A 25,508-nucleotide genomic window follows, 5' to 3' on the forward strand; every position below is an offset into this window, starting at 1 on the left:
TAACTTCATTGATAATTGTTTTAAATGTGATGAGGTTGAGTACTTGAAAAACCAAAAATAGAAATCAAATTACTTTGAATAGTCTGTTAAGAAAAAATGAACAAACATGCTTTAATCTTTGTAGAAATAACCAAAAAATGAGCAGTAGCTTAGAAATGTTGAGCCAGAAGTAGCTATAGCAGAAAGTGATTTGGTCTGTAGTTGAATGAATCATCCTAAAGTGTGTGTGTGCATGTAAACACAGGAAGTTGTGTCGTAGTGATGTTGGAATGGTTGAAAAAACGATATGTCTATTAGAAAAACTTAAGTGTTATTCTAAAGAGTAATAAGCTAAAGGGCAAATTAAGAACTTTCAGGGAAAGTAAAAAAACAGTCACTTTTAAAATTGCATCAAAAAAAAATTAGGAATAAACCTGATCAAGGAGGTGAAAAACTATGCTGAGAACTATGTAACATTGATAAAGGAATTGAAAATGATTCAAAGAAATGGAAAGATATCTCATACTCTCCATTTGGAAGAATCAATTTTGTTAAAATGGCCCTACTTCCCAAAGCAGTCTACAGATTTAATGTGATCCTTATCAAATTACCCATGACCTTTTTCACAGAACTAGAACAAATAATCCTAAAATTTATAGGGAACTGTAAAGGGACCCAGAATTGCCAAAGCAATCCTGAGGAAAAAGAACAAAGCTGGAGGCATAACTCTCCCAGACATCAGACAATACTACAAAGTTACAGTAATCAAAACAGAGTGGTATTGGCACAAAAACAGACATATGGATCAGTGGAACAGAAACGAGAGCCCAGAAATAAATCCACATACCTACAGTCAATCTTAAACAAAGGGGGCAAGAATATACAATGGAGAAAAGACAGTCTGTTCAGAAAGTGATGTTGGGAAAACTGGACAGCTGCATGTAAATCAGTGAAGTTAGAACACTCCCTCATATCATGCACAAAAATAAACTCAAAATGGCTTAAAGACTTAAATATAAGGCATGATGCCATAAAACGCCTAGAAGAGGACATAGGCAAACATTCTCTGACATAAATTGTACCAGTGTTTTCTTAGGTCAGTCTCCCAAGGTGATAGAAATAAAAGCAAAAATAAATAAATGGGACCTAATCAAACTTAGAAGCTTTTGCACAGCCAAAGAAACCATAAAACGAAAAGACAGCCTACAGACTGGGAGAAAATATTTGCAAATGACCCACAGGGCTTAATTTCCAAAATACACAAACAGCTCATAAAACTCAATAACAAAAAAAAAACAAGCCAGTCAGAAAAAGGGGAGAAGACCTAAATAGGCATTTCTCCAAAGAAGACATACAGATGGCCAACAAGCACTTGAAAAGGTGCTCAACATCACTAATTATTAGAGAAATACAAATCAGAACTACAATGAAGTACCACTTCACACCGGTCAGAATGGCCATCATTTAAAACACTACAAATAACAAAAGCTGGAGAGGATGTGGAGAAAAGGGAACCTTCCTACACTGTTGGTGGGAATGTAAATTGGTGCAGCCACTATGGAAAACAGTACGGAAGTTCCTTAAAAAACTAAAAATAGAGTTGCCATATGATTCAGTAATCCCACTTATGGGCATATATCCAGAGAAAACTCTAATTGGAAAAGATACATGCACCCCAATGTTCATAGCAGCACTATTCTCAATAGCTAAGACTTGGAAGCCACCTAAATGCCCATCAGCAGATGAACAAATAAAGAAGATGTGGCATGTATACACAATGGAATACTATTCAGACAAAAAAGAATGAAATAATGTCATTTGCAGCAACATGGATGGACCTAGAGATTATCATACTAAGTGAAGTAAGAGAGAAAGATAAATATCCTATATTATCACTTATATGTGGAATCTGAAGTATGACACAAATGAGCTTATTTACAAAACAGAAACAGACTCACAGACATAGAAAACAATTTTATGGGTACCAAAGGGGAAAGACGGTGGGGAGGGATAAATAAGGAGTTTAGGTTTAGCAGATACAAACTACTATATATAAAATACACAAACAGCAAGGTCCTACTGTAGAGCACAGGGAACTATATTCAATATCCTGTTATAAACCATAATAGAAAAGAATATGAAAAAGAATATATATATGTATAACTGAATCACTTTGCTGTACACCAGAAACGAGCACAACATTGTAAATCAACTATACTTCAGTTAAAAAAAAAAAGAATTACTTTCACATGGTTGAAAATAAGTCTTAAAAGAAAAATGTTCCTCAGTTATTTTTCTATATTTTCAGAAGATGGCTAGAGAAAATGAATTTAAATTAGATTGATGATCTATACTGGTGGAAATAACATCTCACTAAAGACTATGTACTTTTCTTTGGTGGTAGCTATTATTATTAGATATTTAAATTATCTTAGAGATAGTAAATTAGAAATTATAGAATGTTGGAAATAGAACCATAGTGCCAATTCTTGAGGTTTATTCACTTGCTCAGGTTAGAATTAGAACACAGGTTTCCTTACTCCCAATCAATGATGATGGTGTTATCTGTTTTTTTAATATAGATTTATTATTTATATATGTTTTGGCTGCGTTGGGTCTTTGATGCTGCGTGTGGGCTTTCTCTAGTTGTGGTGAGCAGGGGCTACTCTTTTTTTGTGGTGGGCAGGCTTCTCATTGTGGTGGCTTTTCTTCTTGTGGAGCACAGACTCTAGGGTGCAGGCTTCAGCAGTTGTGGCACATGGGCTCAGTAGTTGTGGCACACGGGCTCAGTAGTTGTGGCACACGGGCTCAGTAGTTGTGGCGCATGGGCTTAGTTGCTCTGCGGCATGTGGGACCTTCCAATACCAGGGCTCGAACCTGTGTCCACTGCATTGGCAGGTGGATTCTTAACCGCTGCACCACCAGGGAAGTCCCGGTGTTATCTGTTCTTTTTCTGGAGTTTCATTATCATTTTGTTCATTTTTCAGTTTAGTGATTTGTTAAACCTGTTGATCTGATAAACTTCTCTGTAATTCCTTAGTTGAACTAAACAAAATTAATTTTTTTTAGAATACTTCTCTTAGTAACTTAAAAAGAATATGCAAGTAAGATTTTAGCTTGTTTTTTATTGGTTGACTTAATTTTTTTGTTGTTGTTTTGTTTTGGCTGTGACTGGTTGGAATAAATATTGATATTATTCAGTGTAAGGTAAACCATATTTGACAATAGATTAATATGTTGATTCCCAGTGTAACTGATTTCAGATGTGTAAAAACTGGTTAATGCTTTTGAAGAGGTAAAGCTTTTTTTTTTTTTTTTCACTACGAATTCAAGTGTCCATTTATGATACTGGTGGTATTTCAATCAATAAGGAAATGATTTACTATTCACTAAATTGTATTGAGACCATTGATTATTCATTTGGAAAAACATTCAGTTAATTTCCTACTTTGTACAATAACAAGAAATACATTCCAAATGATTAAGGAGCTGAAAATTTTTGATTAAAAAAATTTTTTGGTAGTAAAAACATGTAGCGTGAGATCTACTCTTCTAACAAATTTTTAAGCGTACAATACAGTATTGTTAACTATAGGCAAGATGTTGTACATCAGATCTCGAGAACTTATTTATCTTTCATAACTGAAACTCTATACGCATTGAATAGCAACTCTTCATTTCCCCTTCCCCCTAGCCCTTGGCAGCCACAATTCTACTCTCTGCTTCTGTGAGTTTGACTATTTTAGGTACTTCATATAAGTGGAATCATATAGTATTTGTCCTTCTGTAACAGGCTTATTTCACTTAGGATAATGTTCTCCTAGTAAGAGCTCAGTGTTTTTTAAAAATCTGAGAAGAAAGTACTCTTTTTCCTAAGCAAGGCCAAAAAAAATCCAAAAGTCATTAAAGAAACATCAGGAAATTGACTATGCAAAATAAATTGAAAGATCTATGCAAGAAAGGTGAAAAAACAAAGTTAAGGCAAATGAAAGACTGGAAGAAAAAAATTTACACCTATCCAACATACAAACAATTAATATATATGAGTCTTTATGAAAAAAAATTTAGAGATAAAATATAACTTACTAAGCTGAATCCTCTTTTAAAAACTATCTGCCATCCCATTCCCCTCCGCACTCTGACCCTTCTCAGAAATAACCACTGTCATGAATTTGACAACCTGTTCATTTCTTTTTAAAAATATTTTTACATGTATGTGTGCATCTCTAAACATTCATGGTTATGGTTGTTGCTGTGGGAAAGTAAGAGCTTGCCTTCAAGATGTTTATGGCTCAGTGGATAAACGGAAATATGAAATATTCTCTCAAAAGACATTTAATGTGTGCCAAGTGAGTGGTATAAATCATGAGTGCCTGGCACTCTAGAAATTTTTAAACGGTTGCTAAATGAATTAATGAATACAGAAGTATATGAAACTTAAAGAAGTCAGTTCTTTTCTCTTCCTCTATCCTACTCACCAGAGGTAACTGTTAATTGTGTTTGTGTGTGTTTGTGTTTACTTTTGAGTTTGTTTAATGCATGTGTATATAAATACACATACTTTTTTTAAAAAATAGATTTATTTATTTATTTGGCTGCGTTGGGCCTTTGTTACTGTGTGCAGGTTTTCTCTGCGGCAAGCGGGGGCTACTCTTTGTTGCGTTACGCGGGCTTCTCATTGCAGTGGTTTCTCTTGTTGCGGAGCATGGGCTCTAGGCGCGGGCTTCAGTAGTTGTGGCACGTGGGCTCAGTAGTTGTGGTTCACGGGCTCTAGAGCACAGGCTCAGTAGTTGTGGCGCACAGGCTTACTTGCTCCACGGCATGTGGGATCTTCCCGGACCAGGGCTGGAACCCGGAACCCCTGCATTGGCAGGCAGATTCTCAACCACTGTGCCACCAGGGGAGCCCCACATACTTTTTTCATTAAAAAGAAACCACACTGTATGTGTTAATTTGTAAATTTTTCTTTTTACTTAAATATATCTTGAGCTTTTTTTTTTTTAATAACAATATAAAAAGTTACCTCATTCTTTTTTAGTTGAATAGTCCGTTATGTGAATGTACCACAATTTATATTAAATGTACCTCTATTGATTAACATTTAGGTACTTTTTTTTGCTATTATAGGATTTCAGTGTTGTACAAATGTCTTTATATGTTTATGTCACAATTTCAGTAGTTTCATAAAAGTGAGTTACTGAGTCAAAAGAATATTTGCATTTTTCTTCCAGTTTTATTGAGATATAATTGACATGCAGCACTATATACATTTAAGGTGTATAGCATAATGATTTGACTTATATACACCATGGAATGATTACCACGGTAAGTTCAGTGAACATCTGTCATCTCATATAGTTACAAAATTAAAGAAATAGAAAAAAAAGTTTTTCCTTGTGATGAGAACCCTTAGGATTTACTTTGTTAACTTTGATATATAACATACAGCAGTGTTAATTATATTTATCATGTTGAATGTTACATCGCTGGTACCTATAAGTTTGTATCTTTTGACCACCTTCATCCAGTTCCCCCTTCCCGACCCCCCCCCACCTCTAATAACCACAAATCTGATCTCTTTTTCTATGAGTTTGTTTGTTTGTTGAAATATAATAGACCTGCAACACTTTGCTAGTTCCTGGTACCGAATTTGTTTTAAAAAAGTAATCCCACCGTAAAGGAAACTAGTCTGACGGTTAAAATGGTTTGGAAAGACTTCTCAGAGAAAGTGGATACTTTAACTAGATCATGAAGAACAAGTATGTCACAGAGGAAAGGGAAAAAATAACATTCTTAGTAAGAGGAAATGGGCTGGACAAAGGGCTTGGAAGAGTTACCGGGACAGAGATTTTTTTACTCTGTCCTCATACTCTGTTCATCTCTCAGTTTACTTTATGTTGGTGTTTCTTTTCCAATAAGGAAATTAAAGTGGAGTTAGTCACTCTACTGTCTTCAAGGCTTTACTCTACCACCTGTGGGTTAATCTAAATCCTATAGCCCAGAATTCAGTCTTTAACACTTTGGCTGCCTATTTTTCTATGATCTCTTGACAGACTCATCTACATACTGTTCTTGAATGAACCATACACATTGCTAACCTGTATGTATACATACACGTACACACACACTGTTAGAAAATTTTGAACTCAGTGGTTGTTTGACTTATGTATTTGATCACTTCCTTTTTACCCCCATGCCTTCTTGGTAGTTACTTATATCCCAATGTCAGGTGCTTGCTGTCATTTACAATTGTTGGTAGGGCCATTTATGCTTAATGTGTGAAGGATTATTGGTAAAGATTTGATAATATTTTATGTAGTAAGCTCATTTTATCTTGTTCCATGCCCTGAATGTTTTGTTTGTAATACTGTTTGGCAACAAAGTTTCTGAAAACTCACCAGAATGTATTTTCCTTATTAATAGATATCTAATATCAGTGAAAGGACTTGTAATACACAATAGAAATTATGTAGAATTTATATATTAAGCATAACAAGAAGAAAATGTTTTTGAAAGCACTTAAGTAGCAGTTAGCTATCTTGATATCCATGGGAAAACAACATAAGGAATTTTTATAATAATAATCATTATAATTACTATTTAGTAGTTATAATATTAATAGCCATCAGTTATTGATCACTTTATTCCAAGTAGAATCCATGACTTTCTGATTTAACAGCCTGAATAAAGTTTGAATTACTATATTATGCTATTATCAGTAATCATTATCTCCCATGTATCACTTTTTTTAATATATAAATTTACTTATTTTATTTTTGGCTGTGTTGGGTCTTTCTTGCTGCAAGCAGGCTTTCTCCAGTTGCAGAGAGCAGGCTTCTCACTGCGGTGGCTTCTCTTGTTGCAGAGCACGGGCTCTAGGTGTGCAGGCTTCAGTAGTTGTGGCTCGCAGGCTCTAGAGCGCAGGCTCAGTAGTTGTAGCTCACAGGCTTAGTTGCTCCGCAGCATGTGGGATCTTCCCAGACTGGGCTCGAACCCGTGTCCCCTGAATCGGCAGGCGGATTCTTAACTACTGTGCCACCAGGGAAGCCCCTCCCATGTATCACTTTTTAAAAACACATATTTCTAGGAAATATTTGTTACCTGAAAATGATCACTAATTGCACTGCAGTTACCTGCTTTTAGAAAGCAGGGAGTAATGACTAATCAATTATGCATTTCCCAAGAAAACTTTGAAAATTCAGACAAGCATAATGAGAAATTGAAAATTAGCAACAATGAAACAGACTAGAGAAAAAACTTACACATTTCTTTTCATTTGCTATAAATATAATACATAGAAATACATGTAGCATTATATATTTTCATTGGAATAATACTGTATATAATTTTGTATTTTCCCTTATTATTCAGCGTATCATTTTCCCGCTATAAATATGTATGCATGTATGTATATATTCTTTAATGGCTGCATGCTGTATTTTATGTATACTTGAATTTATTTGATCATTCCTCTACTGTTAGACAGGCAGGTTCCTTCTAATTTTTTTCCATTATAAGTTACACTGTAAGGAGAAATCATCAGGATCGGTCCTATGAGTTCCAGCATTGAGATTCCCCACCTTTCCAAAGACAACAGTGATAGATTAAACATGCACACATAGTTAATAGTCAGACTTCTGGCATGATTATAGCTGCATAATTCTACATCTTTCCCCTCTAGAAGTCATAAAAATTAAGAATAAGAAGGAGAGGGCTTCCCTGGTGGCGCAGTGGTTGAGAGTCCACCTGCTGATTCAGGGGACGTGGGTTCGTGCCCCGGTCCGGGAAGATTCCACATGCCGTGGAGTGGCTGGGCCCGTGAGCCATGGCCGCTGAGCCTGCGCGTCTGGAGCCTGTGCTCCACAACGGGAGAGGCCACAACAGTGAGAGGCTGGCGTACTGCCAAAAAAAAAAGAATAAGAAGGAGAAAATAAGAAAAATACTTCGACTTTCATTTTCAGTGAACTGAAAGATATAAAATGTAGACTCCAAATTATGTTTAAAGGCTATCAAAAGTATCTTGAGAAGGAGCAGAAGGTGCGAGCTTAAATATATTTATTGAAGTTAAGGGTTCACCTTGAAGTTCAAAAGCTAAATCTCTTGTTTGTGATGACAGGGTTGGTGACAGAAATACCTGGTTTGATTCAGAAAAGAAGAAAAGGTAGAGCTACATTTACACAGAGCAGTATGTACAGGAACCAACTTTTCTCCCTATTCTCTCTAGCATCAAAGGAGGAGAGAGTCTTTGGACTGTGACGTCTGTCCTTCACTCCACACCCCCTCTCCCCACCCTTATTCCGGGAAGCTATGTAAACAGCTGGTTAAGGAAAAATCCAATTTATTTTTTGATGACAAATACAAAAGAGGCTGACATGGCAGCAGAACTTCCAAAGAACAAAGGACCCTGATTAGAAAAATATTGCTACAAAAATATTGCCACATGAAAATTGTGGCCCACCATTTAACCATACTTTTCTAGAGTTGGAAAAACGTTTAAAAGTTCTTCTACAATAAAAAGAACACAAATAAGAAATGCAGGAACTCAGGGAAGAAAGACAAGGAAGGCAACAGGAGGTGATTAAATGTGAGATAAATTTTCAGAAAATGACAGAAAAGACAATAGATCCAACACACTTAAAATTAAAACTCCTATGTAAGAAAACCAAAACAGTGCAATAGAACAAATTTTTATACGTACAGTTAAAACCTAGCTGAACTGAAATGTACCTATTGAAAGGGCACCTGTGCCAGGGAAAACTGACCAGAATGGTCATAAAGATAAACAAAGATTCCTTTGGACAGCCAACTACCCTCCTCATCCCCCCTACAAAGTTCTTTACAAGGGTTTGATGTTAGGCTGGCCTCAGATTTCTGTACAACATTCAATACCAGAAGATGGTAGAGCAACGTTTACAAGATAAGGAAGCAGAGTGAGAGCCAAAGATTTCATATCCAGTTATGCCATTCATCAAGTGTGAAAGGTATAAACAGAACTCAGCGAATACTGTATATACATGAGCCCTTCTTGAGGAAACTGTTAAAGTATAAACTTCAGCCAGCTGAGAGACATCTGAGGAAAGGATTGGTTGTAACCATTGGGGAAAAAAAAAAAATATATATATATATATATATAAAATAACCCTAAAGCCTAAAACAAGTGTGGAGATTATGATGACAGATCATAATGTTATATACCTTGATGATGTAGAAATGATAAAAACTAATAAAATTTGAGAGAAGGAAGTTTATAGATTACCTCATTGTAATTAGTGGTAGTCAAAACAGTATTTAAAGAACATAAATCAAGTAGAAGTATAAACATGTTTAACACTTCAAAGGAAATGCTAAAGATAATACTATAGATTGAATTAGGTAAGGGGAGGAAGAGGAAACATGTTTAACATTGTTCTTATTAAGGGACTAATAGGTATTACCTTAAAAATATAAAAATCTAGTGGAATTCTAAGTCATAATATGAAAGTTAACCCTTAGAACAAAAATAAAACCTTACTAAATATTGAAAGAACTACAAACCTATCAAAAAGAAAACATCTTCTGTTGAAAGGATATTCATATACAGCCACACATGTAACAAAACATGGCAGTACTAAAACCAAGCGTATCTTTTATATAAAAAAAATATAAATAGGCTTAACTCACCTTAAAAAGAAGATTTTCCGATTGGATTTGAGGCAAAATGAATTCTGTAGCTTATACAAAGTATATACTTACAAGAAAATGATTGTGAAGGTTAACATTTTAAAAGATGGAGGTTCCTTAAAAAACTAAAAATAGAACTACTGTATGACCCAGCAATCCCACTACTGGGCATATACCCAGAGAAAACCATAATTCAAAAAGATACATGCAGGGACTTCCCTGGTGGCACAGTGGTTGAGACTCTGCCTGCCAGTGTAGGGGACACGGGTTCGAGCCCTGGTCTGTGAAGATCCCACATGCCGCGGAGCAACTAGGCCCGTGAACCACAACTACTGAGCCTGCGCGTCTGGAGCCTGTGCTCCACAACAAGAGAGGCCACGATAGTGAGAGGCCTGTGCACCGCCATGAAGAGTGGCCCCCACTTGCCGCAACTAGAGAAAGCCCTCGCACAGAAACGAAGACCCAACACAGCCAAAAATAAATAAATAAACAATTAAAAGAAAAAAAGATACATGCAGGGACTTCCCTGGTGGCACAGTGGTTAAGAATCCGCCTGCCAGTGCAGGGGACGCGGGTTTGAGCCCTGGTCCAGGAAGATCTCACATGCTGCAGGGCAACTAAGCCCATGTGCCACAACTACTGAGCCTGTGCTGTAAAGCCCACAAACTTCAACTACTGAGCCCGTGTACCACAACTACTGAAGCCCACACACCTAGAGCCCGTGCTCCGCAACAAGAGAAGCCACCACAGTGAGAAGCCCAAGCACTGCAACAAAGAGTAGCCCCCGCTCGCTGCAACTAGAGGAAGCCTGTGCGGTAACAAAGACCCAGTGCAGCCAAAAATAAAATTCGTTAGTTAATTTTTTAAAATTCCCTTTATTTAAAAAAAAAAAGTTACATGCACCCCAGTGTTCATAGCCGCACCATTTACAATAGACAGGATGTGGAAGCAACATAAATGTCCATCAACAGAGGAATGGGTAAAGAAGATGTGGTACATATATACAATGGCATATTACTCAGCCATAAAAAGGAATGAAATTGGGTCATTTGTAGGGGTGTGGTTGGACCTAGAGACTGTCATACAGAGTGAAGTAAGTCAGAAAGAGAAAAACAAATACTGTATATTAACGCATGTATGTGAAATCTAGAAAAATGGTATAGATGATCCTATTTGCAAAGCAGAAATAGAGACACAGACGTAGAGAAGAAATGTATGGATACCAAGGGGGATGGGGTGTGGGAGGAATTGGGAGATTGGGATTGACACAGATACACTATTGAGTATAAAATGGATAACTAATGAGAACATACTGTATAGCACAGGAAATTCTACTTAATGCACTGTCGTGACCTGAATGGGAAGGAAGTCCAAAAGGGAGGGGATATACATATATGTATGGCTGATTCATTTTGCTGTACAGTAGAAACTAACACAACATTGTAAAGCAACTATACTCCGATAAAAATTAATTTAAAAAATAAAAGATGACAAAGTGAAAGGAATTTAGGGGCGTCATGATCTTAATATACAAGGTGGAGTTCATACTAAAAAGCAATAGGTAAAGAGTATGAATTCTTAAACAGTGCAGTGAAAGTTTAATAGTTGTAAATATCTGTATATCAACTAAAATAGCAACCTAGGTTAAGCAGAAATTATAGAAAATATGAGGAAAAGTGGAAACATGTCAGTAGTAGGAAATATTTAATTGAAAGACACAAAACAAACCTTGAACAAATAAAAAGACATGTTTTCTGGATAGGAAGAATAACATAGTAACAATTCCCACTGAGGTAATTTATAAATTAATTTTTTAAACTAGACGTGCTGATTCCAAAGTTAGCAAGGAAAAATAAGCAAGAATAGCCAGGAGAGCTGAAAAAGAGAACTGAGGGAGAACTCACCTTTCCAGAAATTAAGATATAAAGGTAAAATACACAAAACAGGCACAGTACCAGCCAACAAACACACATGGATCAGTGGAACAGAATAGGAAGTCCAGGTAAGAATATCATAAAGGTGACATCTCAAATCTGTGGGAAAGATAAACTGTTCAGTTAACTGGGGACAGCTGGATAGTCATATGAAAGAACTTGGATCTGTATTTCACACATACACCAAATGGATCAATGAAAAATAAAGCCATGAAAGTAATAGAAGAAAAGATTAAAGAAGTCTTTTTATAATTTTGGTGTGGGGAAGACTTTAAATTGAATCCAGAATTCATAAAATAATGGATAATTTTTACTGCATTAAAAAAGCAGTCTCTGAATGGATAAAGAAAAATGTGATATATACATACAATGAAATACTGTTCAGCCTTAAAAAAAAAAAAAAGGAAATCCTGTCATATGCTACAACATGGATAAACCTTGAGGAGATTATGCTAGATGAAATAAACCAGTCACAAATACTGCATAAGTCTACTTATATGAGGTATCTTAATCTAGTCAAATTCAGAATGGTGGTTGCCAGAATGGGGGCTAAGGGGAGCGGGAAGGGAGGAGTTGTTCAGTGGTTATAGAGTTTCAGTATTGCAAGATGAAAAAGTTCTAGAGATCCGTTGCACAACAAGATCCATATGGTTAACACAATTATACTGCACACTTAAAAAATGATTAAGATGTTAAGTTTTAAGTTGTGTCTTCTTTACCACAATTTTAAAAACACTCTGAATGCCAAAAAACATAATACGACAATCAGAATACAGATTAATAACTAGCAAAACTTATCTGCAATTCATATCACAAAGGGTGGTCTTCCTTATATATAAACCCTGCAATCTCAATTTTTTTTAATTAATTAATTTATTTTTGGCTGTGTTGGGTCTTAGTTGCTGCGTGGGCTTTCTCTAGTTGTGTCGAGCAGGGGCTACTCTTCATTGCGGTGTGCGGGCTTCTCATTGCGGTGGCTTCCCTTGTTGCTGAGAACGGGCTGTAGGCACACGGGCTTCAGTAGTTGTGGTTCGCGGGCTCTAGAGCACAGACTCAGTAGTTGTGGTGCACGGGCTTAGTTGCTCCGTGGCATGTGGGATCTTCCTGGACAAGGGCTCGAACCCGTGTCCCCTGCATTGGCAGGTGGATTCTTAACCACTGGACCACCAGGGAAGCCTGCAAACTCAATTTTAAAAGCTCCTGCAACCTCATAAAAAGTGGGCAAAGATGTGAATAGATAATTGACAGAAAATTAAATGCAAATAGCTTGTAAGCATATGAGAAGTTGTTAACCTCAAAGTAAGAGAAATCCAAATCAAAGGAAAATGACATTGTTCACCTATTAGGCAAAAACCTAAAAGTTGGATAATATATTCATGGTGCTTTCTCATACATGGCTATTGAGGATACAATTGAGATACCCCCTGTGGAATTCAGTTAGGCACTGCCTCTCAGAATGAAAATATATTGGTGCTTAATAACAAAATAAAAATTAACCTCTTTGGACTTAAAAGAATTTTAAAAATGTGTTAAGTAGGGACTAAATATGTGGGTCTACCTGAATCTGATTTAGAAGCAGGCTGATGCTCTGAAAGTTCATTTTTTTCAGGATAGAGACCAAAACTATACTGGTGGACAGATTGGATAAGGGAGGTACAGTACTTGTTTGTTCACTACTCAAGAAACTAGGGGGCTGAGTCAAGAAAGAGTTGAAAAGGGCTGTGTGAACACTGCTGAGGGATAGGGCTTATGTAAATTGCACATCCACAGTGGTGGAAGGAAACAATGAAACCTCCTAGATAAGATCTGAGCTAGCCTGCCCATGATGTAGTGACTGCATCTCCAGGAAGAGCCATCTGTAGCAGTTACAAACCTCATTCTGGGGTGGGAAGCTTGAGTGAGAGGTGGCGGCAAATGAAAAGCTGTTAAGGTGAGGTAAGCACATAAACATATCCCACACCCCCCCACCACTACTACACACACGTGCAACTTTGACTTGTGATAAACCTGCAAACAAAAATTCAAAAACACACAAGAAAAGCTAACCCTAAAAAAAACAAAACAGGTCAACATCTTTACTAAAAAGAAAAGAAAGTACTCTTTGTATACTGATAGAGAATTATCTTCAAGATTTGTTTGCTTAGTGGGAAAAAAGAAAATCATAGTACAGTGTTTATAGTATGTTTCCTTTTGTGCTGGAGTAGGGGAATAGTTGATTTTGTCTTTCAAGTAAATCCTTAGTCTGTGAAGAACAGTCTTAAAATAACTAAATATATTTAAGGTCATCAGGGAGATAAAGGAATGAGTAATACCCATAAAAGAAAACCAAAATTAAATACATACCAATTAACAGATATAAAAAGAGAACGCTATAGAAATCATTTAACTAAACTCAGTAGATGAGATGTATTATACTGAATACAATCAATAAAGTGATTAGTGCTTTGGAACATAATCACATAATCTTGGAACGTAAGAATTCACCCAGAAGGTAGCAAAATGAAAAATTTTTTTAAATTAAGAGGAGTGGGCTTCCCTGGTGGTGCAGTGGTTGAGAGTCCGCCTGCCAACGCAGGGGACGCGGGTTCGTGCCCTGGTCCGGGAGGATCCACGTGCCGCGGAGCAGCTGGGCCCGTGAGCCATGGCCGCTGAGCCTGCGTGTCCGGAGCCTGTGCTCCACAACGGGAGAGGCCACAACAGTGAGAGCCCCGCGTACTGCAAAAAAAAAAAAAATTAAGAGGATTGATAGAAATATTTAAACATCTGTCCAAAAGAAATTTTAGGAGAGATTAGATAAAGTCGTAGAGAAACAATATTTAATGAGACAGTTTTTAGAATTGAAGTAAAACCTAAGTTTCCATATTGAAAGTGTACATTAATTAACAATGGCTTAGCAGGATAAATACTCTAAAAAATTTACTTCTAAATGCTCAATAGTGAAATTGCAGAACATAAAAAATAAGGAGTTCTTTAAAATGATGAAAAAAGCCAGAGTACCTGTACCAAAATATCAGTCATACTAATGGTATATTTATCAGAACAGTAATTTCCAGAAGAAAATGATACTTTTGGGATACTTTTTCCTCAAAATGTACAGGGAATATAACTGTTAATCTTGACTTCTGTACCCATCTAAAGTATCAGCGAGAATGAGACCCCTAAGAGTTCATCACTTATGAAAACTTGATGCAAGAACTGAAGGATGTAGTTGAGCAGGAAGAATAGTACACTAGAGGGAGGAATTGAATAAAAGAATATGTGTGAGCAAAGAATTGGTAAAATATGTTAATCAAGTTGAGTATTGATTGTAAATATGTATAATATTTTAAAAAGTAGGACCAAAATACTAGACAATAACAAGAAAGTTGGAAGAAAGGGGATTACATTGAGTCAAGAATGCTACTATTCTTATCTTGTTCACAAGAAGTGAGTACAGAGATACCGACAAACTTTAGGGCATCTTACAAAAATAAATAGCTATTTTTGTGACTCTGCAGCCAGACTACCCGGATGAAATTCTAGCTTATCCTTCACTGGCTGTATGATATTAAGGTTACTTCATGTTCCTGTGCCTAAATTTTCTCATCTGTAAGTGAAAATGACAGTTATACTTCCTCATAATGTTGCAGGGAGGGTTAAGTGAAATACATATAAAGCCATTAGAACACTACTTAGTACATATAAGCACTTAATACATGTTTGCTGCTGCTGCTCCTTTTATTTCTTTTTTAACTTAGGAGTACCCATGAAAAGAAAAGAAATAAAATCCATGGCTTCCAGGCCAGCGGAACTAAAATAAGAGAATGAAGAAACCTTAACCTTCAGTATACCATCAGGATTAGGTGGCCTAATTTTAGTTTTTTATTTTCTTTTTTGAGCAGTTCTAACTACTTATCATGGTTGGTATTTTATGACTTTTATTCTTTCTTCAAGATCTTCCAAAGAACAGAGAAGTTTTACTTGTTTTTTAAAATATCATTCTGTCTTGCAGTTACCATATGGGTCCATCAGACCCTTTGTATAAATCTAAGGTACATTATGGGATGTCAGGTTATCTTACTGTTCCTGTATCTTGAAATATTTTGCTACTTAATTCTAGGATTTCATCATTACCATTAATTATTTCCTACTGTGCTAAAATAGACTAAAACAATAATAAAGCAAGGATGGTGGAATGTCCTGAATAGAAGATGCAATAGTGAAATAGTCACTTTTCAGGGTTTTTTAAATTACATTGCTCAAGAATTGCATCCTCCTTCAGAAAGGTATAAAAGAAGATGGGAGACATACAGATCAAAAGATAAGTGCAGGGAATTTCCTGGCAGTCCAGTGGTTAGGACTCCGTGCTCTCAATGCTAAGGGTCCAGGTTCAGTCCCTGGTCGGGGAACTAAGATCGCACAAGCATGCTTCCCCCACCCCCCTCCCCCCAAAAAAAGATCAGTGCAGAAAGAGAAATAGCACTCTAGACCTGAGTTGTCCAATATGGTAGCCACTTGCCACATGGCTACCATATTTATACTAAAATTAATAGAATTTAAAATTTAGTTTCTCAGTTACACTAATCATGAAGTGGTTATGTAGAGAGAATGTAACTGTTAGCCTCATTTCACTATGGCTACCATATTGGACTGCAGAGATATAAAACGTTTTCATCATTGCAGAAAGTTCTGTTGGATATCACTTCTCTGAACTCTACTACGATAGTGAAGTTGATCATATGTGTTAGTGAAATTGATCATGTACATGAAATCTCAGATTATGAGACTTGAGATGATCATATCCTATATGAAAATATATTTCAAATTATTTCAAACTCAAGAATTGATGAAAACACAATATAGTTCTTTTTTTTTGGCCACGGCATGCAGCTTGCAGGATCTCAGTTCCCTCACCAGGGATTGAACCTGGGCCACGGCAGTGAAAGCCCATAATCCTAAGCACGAGGCCACCAGGGAACCCGACACACAATATATATTTCTGATGAATGCACGGTGTATGTCTAAGGACAAAACGAAATAGGGTATTCTCTTCCAGTTAGTCATTCAATAGGAATATTTTGCAGCACAAACATGAACCATTCCCTTTTGCTAAAAAAAAAGGTCCTGTGGTAGTGTTCTTTCATCTCTTATGTTTGTGTGTAAAAAATTACTTAGAGCAAAGAGTCTTGTGATGTTTAAATTCTTATTAAAATTTCTAATAAAGTTACTTTTCATTATCCATTAATTCTCCTGTGAATTAGTTGTGAAATGGCCTTAAAAAATTTTTTTTAAAGGAGTCCATTGTACCCAGGTTGAAATGGTATACTGAAGGTTAAAGTGTGAGAAAAGGCGGAAAGGGGAAGGTGCGAAGTAAAGAAAAAGAATAAATATGATAACCAGAAAAAGTAGAAATATAGTTAATTACAGTTAATGGATGGAATGTATCTGTTTAAGTGTTAATATGTGTTTAAAAACCAATCAAGTAAACTGCTACATACAAGAGATAGATTCAAAGCCAAGGAACATAGATTACAGGTAGGGTGGAAATGTGGTGAATTGAACCCATGGATTATCTTTGTTTCCTCTCAGAGCACCGTGATGTTACAGCAAAATAATTTTTAAAAGACATAAACCTTCAAAAACAGAAAAGGGGAAAAGAGACAAAAGAAATTAACATTTTGGAAACTGAAAAATAAATGAATGGGTTTGTAACCAACTAGTATACCCACTGAAGTTGAAAGTAAGTCTGCAGGAATGGAAGCTATAAGAGACAAGCCAAATCATGCCAACACCCACCCCTTCCCAAAGACTCAGGAATTAGCAGCAATGGTATCTGTGAAGGCTGAGTATAGGACAAGACTTGAAACCCAGAGTACTCAGTGCTTAAAAAGTGCAGTTAGACTTCACCTCCCTTCATGCATCCTGTACAATTAGATATTTGCCTCTTTATCATCAAGGCAAAAAGCTGTTAATGGGAGAAAATATACCAGATACAGGTGAAAGTGAGGCCATCAAACCTAAAATGGTGATTAAGTGGTAAGTCTGCGTATGCAAAGTTGAAAATCTCAGTGCTGTAACGCTCTTTGACTCCTTGATTTGTAGATTTATGCCCTTCAGGGAAGAGATTAGAAGGGTACTCTCTTGGAAAACTATCCTGTCTAAAATTATAGACTTGACCAGTACTGACACTGAAACTTATGTTCCTACTTTATTACTCTGAAGCAGTGGTTCTCAAATATTTTGGTTTGAGGGCTCCCTAAGAACTTTTTAAAATGTGGGTTATAGCTATTTACTATATTATAAATTTAAACAAAATTTTTAGATATTCCTTTAAAAAATGATAAACCCATTATATGTTAATATCATATACGTGTATGAAAAATAACTATTTTCCAAAACAAAAATCATAATGTAGCATTGTTTCACTTTTTTGCAAGTCTGATGTCCAGCTTAATAAAAAATCGGCTGGATTTTAATATTGGCTTCTGCATTTGACCAGATGTGATATTCCATGTCATGTATGTAGCCTCTGCAAAACACTGTGTACTTGTGAGAAAATAAGAGTGGAAAAGGCATATAATGTCTCAGTATTAATAATGAAGATAGTTTTGACCTTAAGACTCCTTGAAAGTCATTGTTTGATGACTCCCAAGAATTCCTAGACCACACTCTGAGAACAACTGCTCTACACTAAACTCACCAGTCATAACCCCACACAGAATTTCTAAACAGCATTTAATGCCTTAGCTCTAATATATGAATGGACAGCTGGAGATTTACCAGACAGTTGAGGAGAACCTGTAACATGAAAGATGGAAGCCAAAGCAGAAAGATGGAAACAAGTGACTTGGAAGAAGCAGCAGTGGTACTGGGAGGAAGAAAACTTGAAAGACAGTTACAGCTTCAGAAGGCTAAAAGAAGCTATTCTTTTTGTGAAACCAGAACTAGAGGTTATAAATAAGGAGCATCATAGAGCAAACATGAGCTCTAAATTTAAAATATGAGCAGATATGAAATGTGAAAGATATAACTCTAAAGTAATAGAAGGAAATGATGACAGGTTTTGTTTGTAACATAGGAATGGGGAAGGACTTTGTATACAAAACTTAAAAGCGCATTCCCGCCCCCCGTCCCCCAGTTTATAAATCAAAAAGTGGAATGAATTTGTTTACATCAGGATTAAAGAGTTCTGTATATTGAAGAGACATCATGATAGGATGAGAGAAGATATTTGTAAAATGTAAAACTAACAAGGGATCTAACATCTAGAAAATGCAAGGAACTCCTAAAAATCAGAAGGAAAAAGACAACCACCCTAATATAAAAATACATACAGTTTCTAAAGAGGCAATTTATAGGAGGAACCCCAAAGCTAATAAGACTATAAAGAGGTGCTCAAAGTTACTTGTCAGAAAGTGTAAATTAAAACAAATGAGCTGTCACTTTATACCTATTAATTTGGACAAAACTAGAAAACTGAATGCATTAGTTATCTATTTCCTCATAACAGTTTATCCCCCAAATTTAGCATCTTAAAACAATAAACATTATCTCACAGATGCTAAGGATCAGGAATCTGGTAGCATTGTAGCTGGATGGTTCTAGCTCAGCATCTCTCATGAGGTTGCAGTCAAGCTGTCAGCCCAGGGCACAGTCATTTGAAGGCTTGACTGGGGCTGGAATATTTGCTTCCAGGATGGTTCATTCACACAGCTGTTGGCAGAAAGACTCAGTTTCTTGCTGGTTGTTGGCAGAAGGTCTTAGTTCTCTACTGCATGGGCCTAGCCACAGGGCTGCTTGAGTGGATCCATAAGACTGCTTGCTCCTAATGACATGGTGTTATGGACTGAGTGTTGTGTTCCCGCCCCCCCATCCCCCAGTTTATATGTTGGAAGCTTATATGTTGAAATCTAATCCCCAATGTGATGGTATTTGGTGGTGGGGCCTTTGGGAGATGATTAGCTCACAAGAGTGGAGCCCTCATGATTGGGATTAGAAGAAGAGGCCAGAGAGTTTGCTCACTCTTTTTTCCACCATGTAAGAATACAAAGAGAAGTCAGCCATCTGCAACCCAGAAGAAGGTCCTCACTGGAACACAACTATGCTGACATTATGATCTTGGACTTCCAGCCTACAGAACTGTAAGAAATAAATTTCTTTTGTTGATAAGCCACTCAGTTTATAGTATTTTGTTATATAAGCCTGAGCTAAGATATATGGCATCTGGCTTCCCCCAGAGCAAGTGATCTAAGAGGGAGCAGACAGGAAGCCACTATACCTTTTATGATCTCTTCTCCCAAATTGCATACTATCACTTTTCTATTCATTAGAGGCAAGTCACTAAGTCCAGCCAATACTTAGGGGGAGAGCAATAAGGCTCCACTTACGAAGGGAGACATTTGTGGACTTTCTAAAATTACTACACTGGATAATGCCAAGTGTGTTAATAGGAGTGTAGACTTTTGTAAGAGTTTCCTAGGGGATATGTACACGGATGTTCATTGCAGTATTATTTGTAGCAGCAGGAAGTTAGAGGCAATCTAGGTATCCCATTTACCATCTGAATGTAGATAGGTGAAATTTGTGAATGCACATTGTATTAGTTTCCTTGGACTGCCATAACCAAGTACCAAGTACTACAAACCAGGTGGCTTAAAATAAATTTATTTTCTTACAGTTCTGGAGGTTAGAATTCCCAAATCAAGATGTGAGCAGGATTATGCTCTCTCCATGACTCTGGGTAGAATCCTCCTTACCCATTGCTAGATTATGGTAGTGGCTGTTTATCCTTGGCACCCTTTGTCTTACAGGTATGTCACTCCAATCTTTGCCTCCATTGTCACATGGCATTCTCCCTGTATGTCGGGTTTTGTATGTGTGTGTATTGGAGTATAGTTAATTTACAATGTTATGTTAGTTCCAGGTGTATAGCAAAGTGATTCAGTTATACACATATTCTTTCTTTTTAGATTCTTTTCTAATATAGGTTATCACAAAATATTGAGTAGAATTCCTTGTGCTATACAGTAGGTCCTTGTTGGTTATCTGTCTTACATATAGTAGTGTGTGTGTGTGAGTGTGTGTGTCTGTGTGTCTGTGTGTTCGTCGCAAGCTTCTGATTTATCTCTCACTCCACCCCCATGTTTCCCTTTGGTAACCTTAAGTTTGTTTTCAATATCTGTAAGTCTGTTTCTGTTTTGTAAATAAGTTCATTTGTATCTTTTTAAAGTTAGAATCCACATGAGAGTAATATCATATGATATTTGTTTTTCTCTGACTTACTTCACTTAGTATGATAATCTCTAGGTCTATCCATGTTGCTGCAAATGGCATTATTTCACTATTTTTTATGTCTGAGTAATATTCCATTGTATGTACCACATCTTTATCCATTTCTCTGTCGTTGGACACTTAGGTTGCTTCCATGTCTTGGCTATCATAAATAGTGCTGCAGTGAACATTGGGGGTGCATGTATCTTTTCGGATTATGGTTTTCTCTGGATATTTGCCCAGGAGTGGGATTGCTGGACCATATGGTAGTTCTATTTTTAGTTTTTTAAGGAACTTCCATACTGTTCTCCATAGTGGTTATACCAATTTACGTTCTCACAAACAGTGTAGGAGGGTTCCCTTTTCTCCACACCATCTCCAGAATTTATTGTTTGTAGACTTTTTGATGATAGCCGTTCTGACCAGTGTGAGGTGATACCTCATTGTAGTTTTGCTTTGCATTTCTCTGGTAATTAGTGATGTTGAGCATCTTTTCATGTGCTTTTAGACCATGTCTATTTATATCTTCTGCCCACTTTTTGATGGGGTTGTTTATTTTTTTGACATAGAGCTTCATGAGCTGTTTGTATATTTTGGAGAATTAATGCCTTCTCAGTTGCTTCGTTTGCAAATATTTTCTCCCATTCTGTGGGTTTTTTCCTTTTGTTTATGGTTTCCTTTGCTGTGCAGAAGCTTTTAAGTTTAATAGATCCCATTTGTTTATTTTTGTTTTTATTTTCATTACTATAGGAGATGGATCCAAAAAGATGTGATTTATGTCAAAGAGTGTTCTTCCTGTGTTTTCCTCTAAGAGTTTTGTAGTGTCTGGCCTTACATTTAGGTCTTTGATCCATTTTGAGTTTTTGAGTATCTCCCTATACGTTTTTACATGGTGTTTTCCTCTTCTTATAAGGACATCGGTCATATTGGAGTTGGGCCCACCCTGTTGACCTCATCTTGACTTGATTACATCTACAAAGACTCTATTTCCAAATCAGGTCACATTTACAGGTACCAGAGGTTTGAACTTTAGCATATCTTTAAGGGACACAGGTCAACCCATACACACATTTTATACAGCAATCAGAAGCAATTGATTAGTTGTACACATGCACATAATACATAGTTGGAGGAACTTCCCTGCTGTTCCAGTGGCTAAAACATTGCACTCCCAGTGGAGGGGGCCCTGGTTCCATCCCTGGTCAGGGAACTAGATTCCACATACTGCAACTAAGAGTTTGTATGCCGCAACTAAAAATTCTGCATGCCACAACTAAAGATCCTGCATGGATCAACTAAAGATCCCCCATGCCACAACAAAGATCTCATGTGCCTCAACTGAGACCCGACGCAGCAAAATAGATAGATAGATAGATAGATAGATAAGTTTAAAGGAGAAAAAAAATAGTTTTTTCTTTAAAAAAAAGTACAGGGACTTCCCTGGTGGTGCAGTGGTAAAGAATCTGCCTGCCAATGCAGGAGACATGGGTTCTATCCCTGGTCCGGGAAGATCCTGCATGCTATGGAGCAACTAAGCCCTTGTGCCACAACTACTGAGCCTGCGCCCTAGAGCCCATGAGCCACAACTACTGAAGCCCGTGCACCATAATGAAGAGTATCCCCCACTTGCCACAACTAGAAAAAGCCCATGTGCAGCAACGAAGACCCAACACAGCCAAAAATAAATAAATTAAATTAAAAAAAAAAATAGTGGAAAATGTAAGAAACAGAACGAGGAGGTAGTAACAAAAACATTTATGTAAATGAAAAATCTGTGTGTATTCATGAGGGTTCTGCAGAGAAAACCAGTGGAGATACACACACACACACACACACACACACACACACTGGAAGAGAGATTCAGAGATTTTAGAGGCTTGGCCTACATGATTATGGAGTCTGGGAAGTCAAAGTCTGCAGTGTCGTCTGGCAGGGTGGAGATCAAGGAGAGCTGATGGTACAGTTTCAGTATGAAGGCCAGCAGCCAGACTCAGGGGACCAGATGGTGTAGATGAAGTCCAAAGATAGTATGCTGGAGAATTCCCTCTTGCTTGGTGAGGCTGTTCTTTTTGTTCTAATCAAACGTTCAGTTGATTGGAAGAGTCCCACCAACATTATGGAGGGCATTCTGCTTACACAGTTAGCTGATTTAATGTTGATCTTGTCCAAAACACCCTCCAAGTTAATACTTAGAATTAACCATCGCAAGTCCCCCTCTTGTCAAACTGACACCTGTAGACATCTCCTTAAACCATACTGAGTCTCCAAATAAAGACAATTACGAGGTCATACTACTACCTGACATGATACAACTATCCTGCGTGCAACGAAAAACACACTAATCCTTTCCCCAGAGGAGTATACAAATTTTTTGGATGACGTTTACTCTTCTCCCTGATTTCTCATAATTTAAATACTATGATGTTATTTGTATATATACTTTATATACTGTAACATAAAGTCAGTATATTTTTTGTTGAATGATGAAGGGATAAGAGAGGGAAGAAAAACAAAGGTGTTTACTTTATACACACACAAAATATTCATAACAAAATAAGGAAGAAATACTCAGGACAGTTAGAGTCCTCATTTCTGTAACTGCTCATATGGTCAAAAGTGCACTACTTTTGGGCTTCCCTGGTGGCACAGTGGTTGAGAGTCTGCCTGCCAATGCAGGGGACACGGGTTCGTGCCCCGGTCGGGAAAGATCCCACATGCCGCGGAGCGGCTGGGCCCGTGAGCCATGGCCGCTGAGCCTGGCGTCCAGAGCCTGTGCTCCACAACGGGAGAGGCCATAACAGTGAGAGGCCCGCGTACCACAAAAAAAAAAAAAGTGCACTACTTTTGTGCACTACCCATTTCGTATTACATTTGCCTTCAGCAAGAAACTCAGCTGGTCGTTGTTCTTTACCTGGTGTGGTAACCCAAAACCTGCATTCCTGAAGGGTCTGGGCTATTTGTAATCCTGCCTGAATTGGGTTATTGTTGTTTTCTATTGATGTTAATGACAGGGCATAGTAATACTAAGTGATGCTCCTGGGATCTCTAGTATTCCAGACATACTCTTCTTTACCTCCATTGTGGAGTAGCAGTCCAGTTTCTCCTTGGTCTAATCATTTCAGCAGCATAGTAACTCCCTTCTTGGCTTGTTGGTTCAGAAGTGTGAAGAGTACAAAATGTCTAGGTGGCAGTTTTAACTTCCAGTTCAGTGGAATCATTGTTATGTCTCCCTGGGGAAGCATTCCTTCCTTTGGAACTAAGACCTCTAGGTCAGTAAGGAGCATAATAAGGTCATGGGGACAGGAAGCAAAAATTTTCCTAGTGGGTCACTGGGGGTAATAGTGACGCTGCTTCCATTTCCACCCCGTGATTCCTAGATCTGTTGAGTCCTGGTTACAGAAGAAATTGCACCATATATTGGATGCTTACTTATGCCTTCAGGACCTGCTTGGCACCATCTCCTATGTACAGCTTCCATTTGATGATGGAGTGCTGCCATGCATGCCCAACTTTATGGCTTTGTGGGTCAGATAATGCCCAGTTCATGATGAGCAGCTCCTCAGGTTGCATGGTAACCTGATGGCCCATGGTTAAGCATTTAGTCTCTACTGAGGCCCAGTAGTGGGCCAAGAGCTGTTTCTTAAAGGAGAATACTTAGGTGCAGAGGATGGTGGGGCTTCACTCCAAATGCCTAAGGGCCTGTGCTGCAGTTCTTACATAGGGGCCTGCCAAAAGTTCCAAACAGCATCCTTGCCTGCCACTGGCATTTCAAGCACCATTGCATCTGCTGGTTCATATGGTTTGCATCAGGGCAGCTTACCCGGCATCTTGGATCTATTGCAGAGCCATCTATTTTCTGGACCCCACTCAAAATTAGCAGGTTTGGGGGTCACTCAGTAAATGGACCAGAGTAACACACCCAAATGAGGAATGTTACTGCCAGAATCCAAAGGTGGTGTGTTACTAGGCATTGGGCTTTTTTGTTTTTCTTTTTTTTTAATTGTGGGATGGGCCAGATGCAACAACTTATCTTTCACCTTGGGCATATCTCAACATGCCCCACATCACTGGACCTATAGAAATTTCACTGAAAAAGTTCCCTGAATTTTTGTTGGATTAGTTCCCACTTCCTGGTACGTAAATGTCTTATCAGTAAGTTTAGAGTAGTTGCTACTTCTTACTCACCAGGGGCAATCAGTGTAATATCACCAATGTAATGGGCCAGTGTGATATCTTGTGAAAGAGAAAAGTGGTCAGGATCCCTTGTCACCTTCAGCAAGTGGTGTTGGGAAAGCTGGACAACTGCATGTAAGTCAGTGAAGTTAGAACACTCCCTCACATCATACATGAAAATAAACTCAAAATGGCTTAAAGACTTAAATATAAGACATGACACCATAGGGACTTCCCAGGTGGCACAGTGGTTAAGAATCCATCTGCCAGTGCAGGGAACACGGGTTTGATCCCTGGTCCAGGAGGATCCCGCACGCCGCAGAGCAACTAAGCCCGTGCGCCACAACTACTGAGCCTGCACTCTGGAGCCCACAACCCATAACTATTGAGCCCGCGTGCCACAGCTACTGAAGCCCACACGCCTAGAGCCTGTACTCCACAACAAGAGAAGCCTGAGCACCGCGACGAAGAGTAGCCCGTGCTCGCCACAACTAGAGAAATGCCTGTGTGCAG

At 37.8% G+C, this 25,508-nt stretch overlaps 1 protein-coding gene across 1 annotated transcript in view; it reads left to right on the forward strand.

Moving 5' to 3' along the window:
• FBXO11 (F-box protein 11) overlaps positions 1 to 25,508 on the forward strand; it is a 100,164-nt gene that overhangs the window by 13,529 nt on the left and 61,127 nt on the right. The window lies entirely within an intron of this gene.

The sequence above is a fragment of the Globicephala melas genome, chromosome 12 (assembly GCF_963455315.2).
Source record: "Globicephala melas chromosome 12, mGloMel1.2, whole genome shotgun sequence".
NCBI classification, from domain to species: domain Eukaryota; kingdom Metazoa; phylum Chordata; class Mammalia; order Artiodactyla; family Delphinidae; genus Globicephala; species Globicephala melas.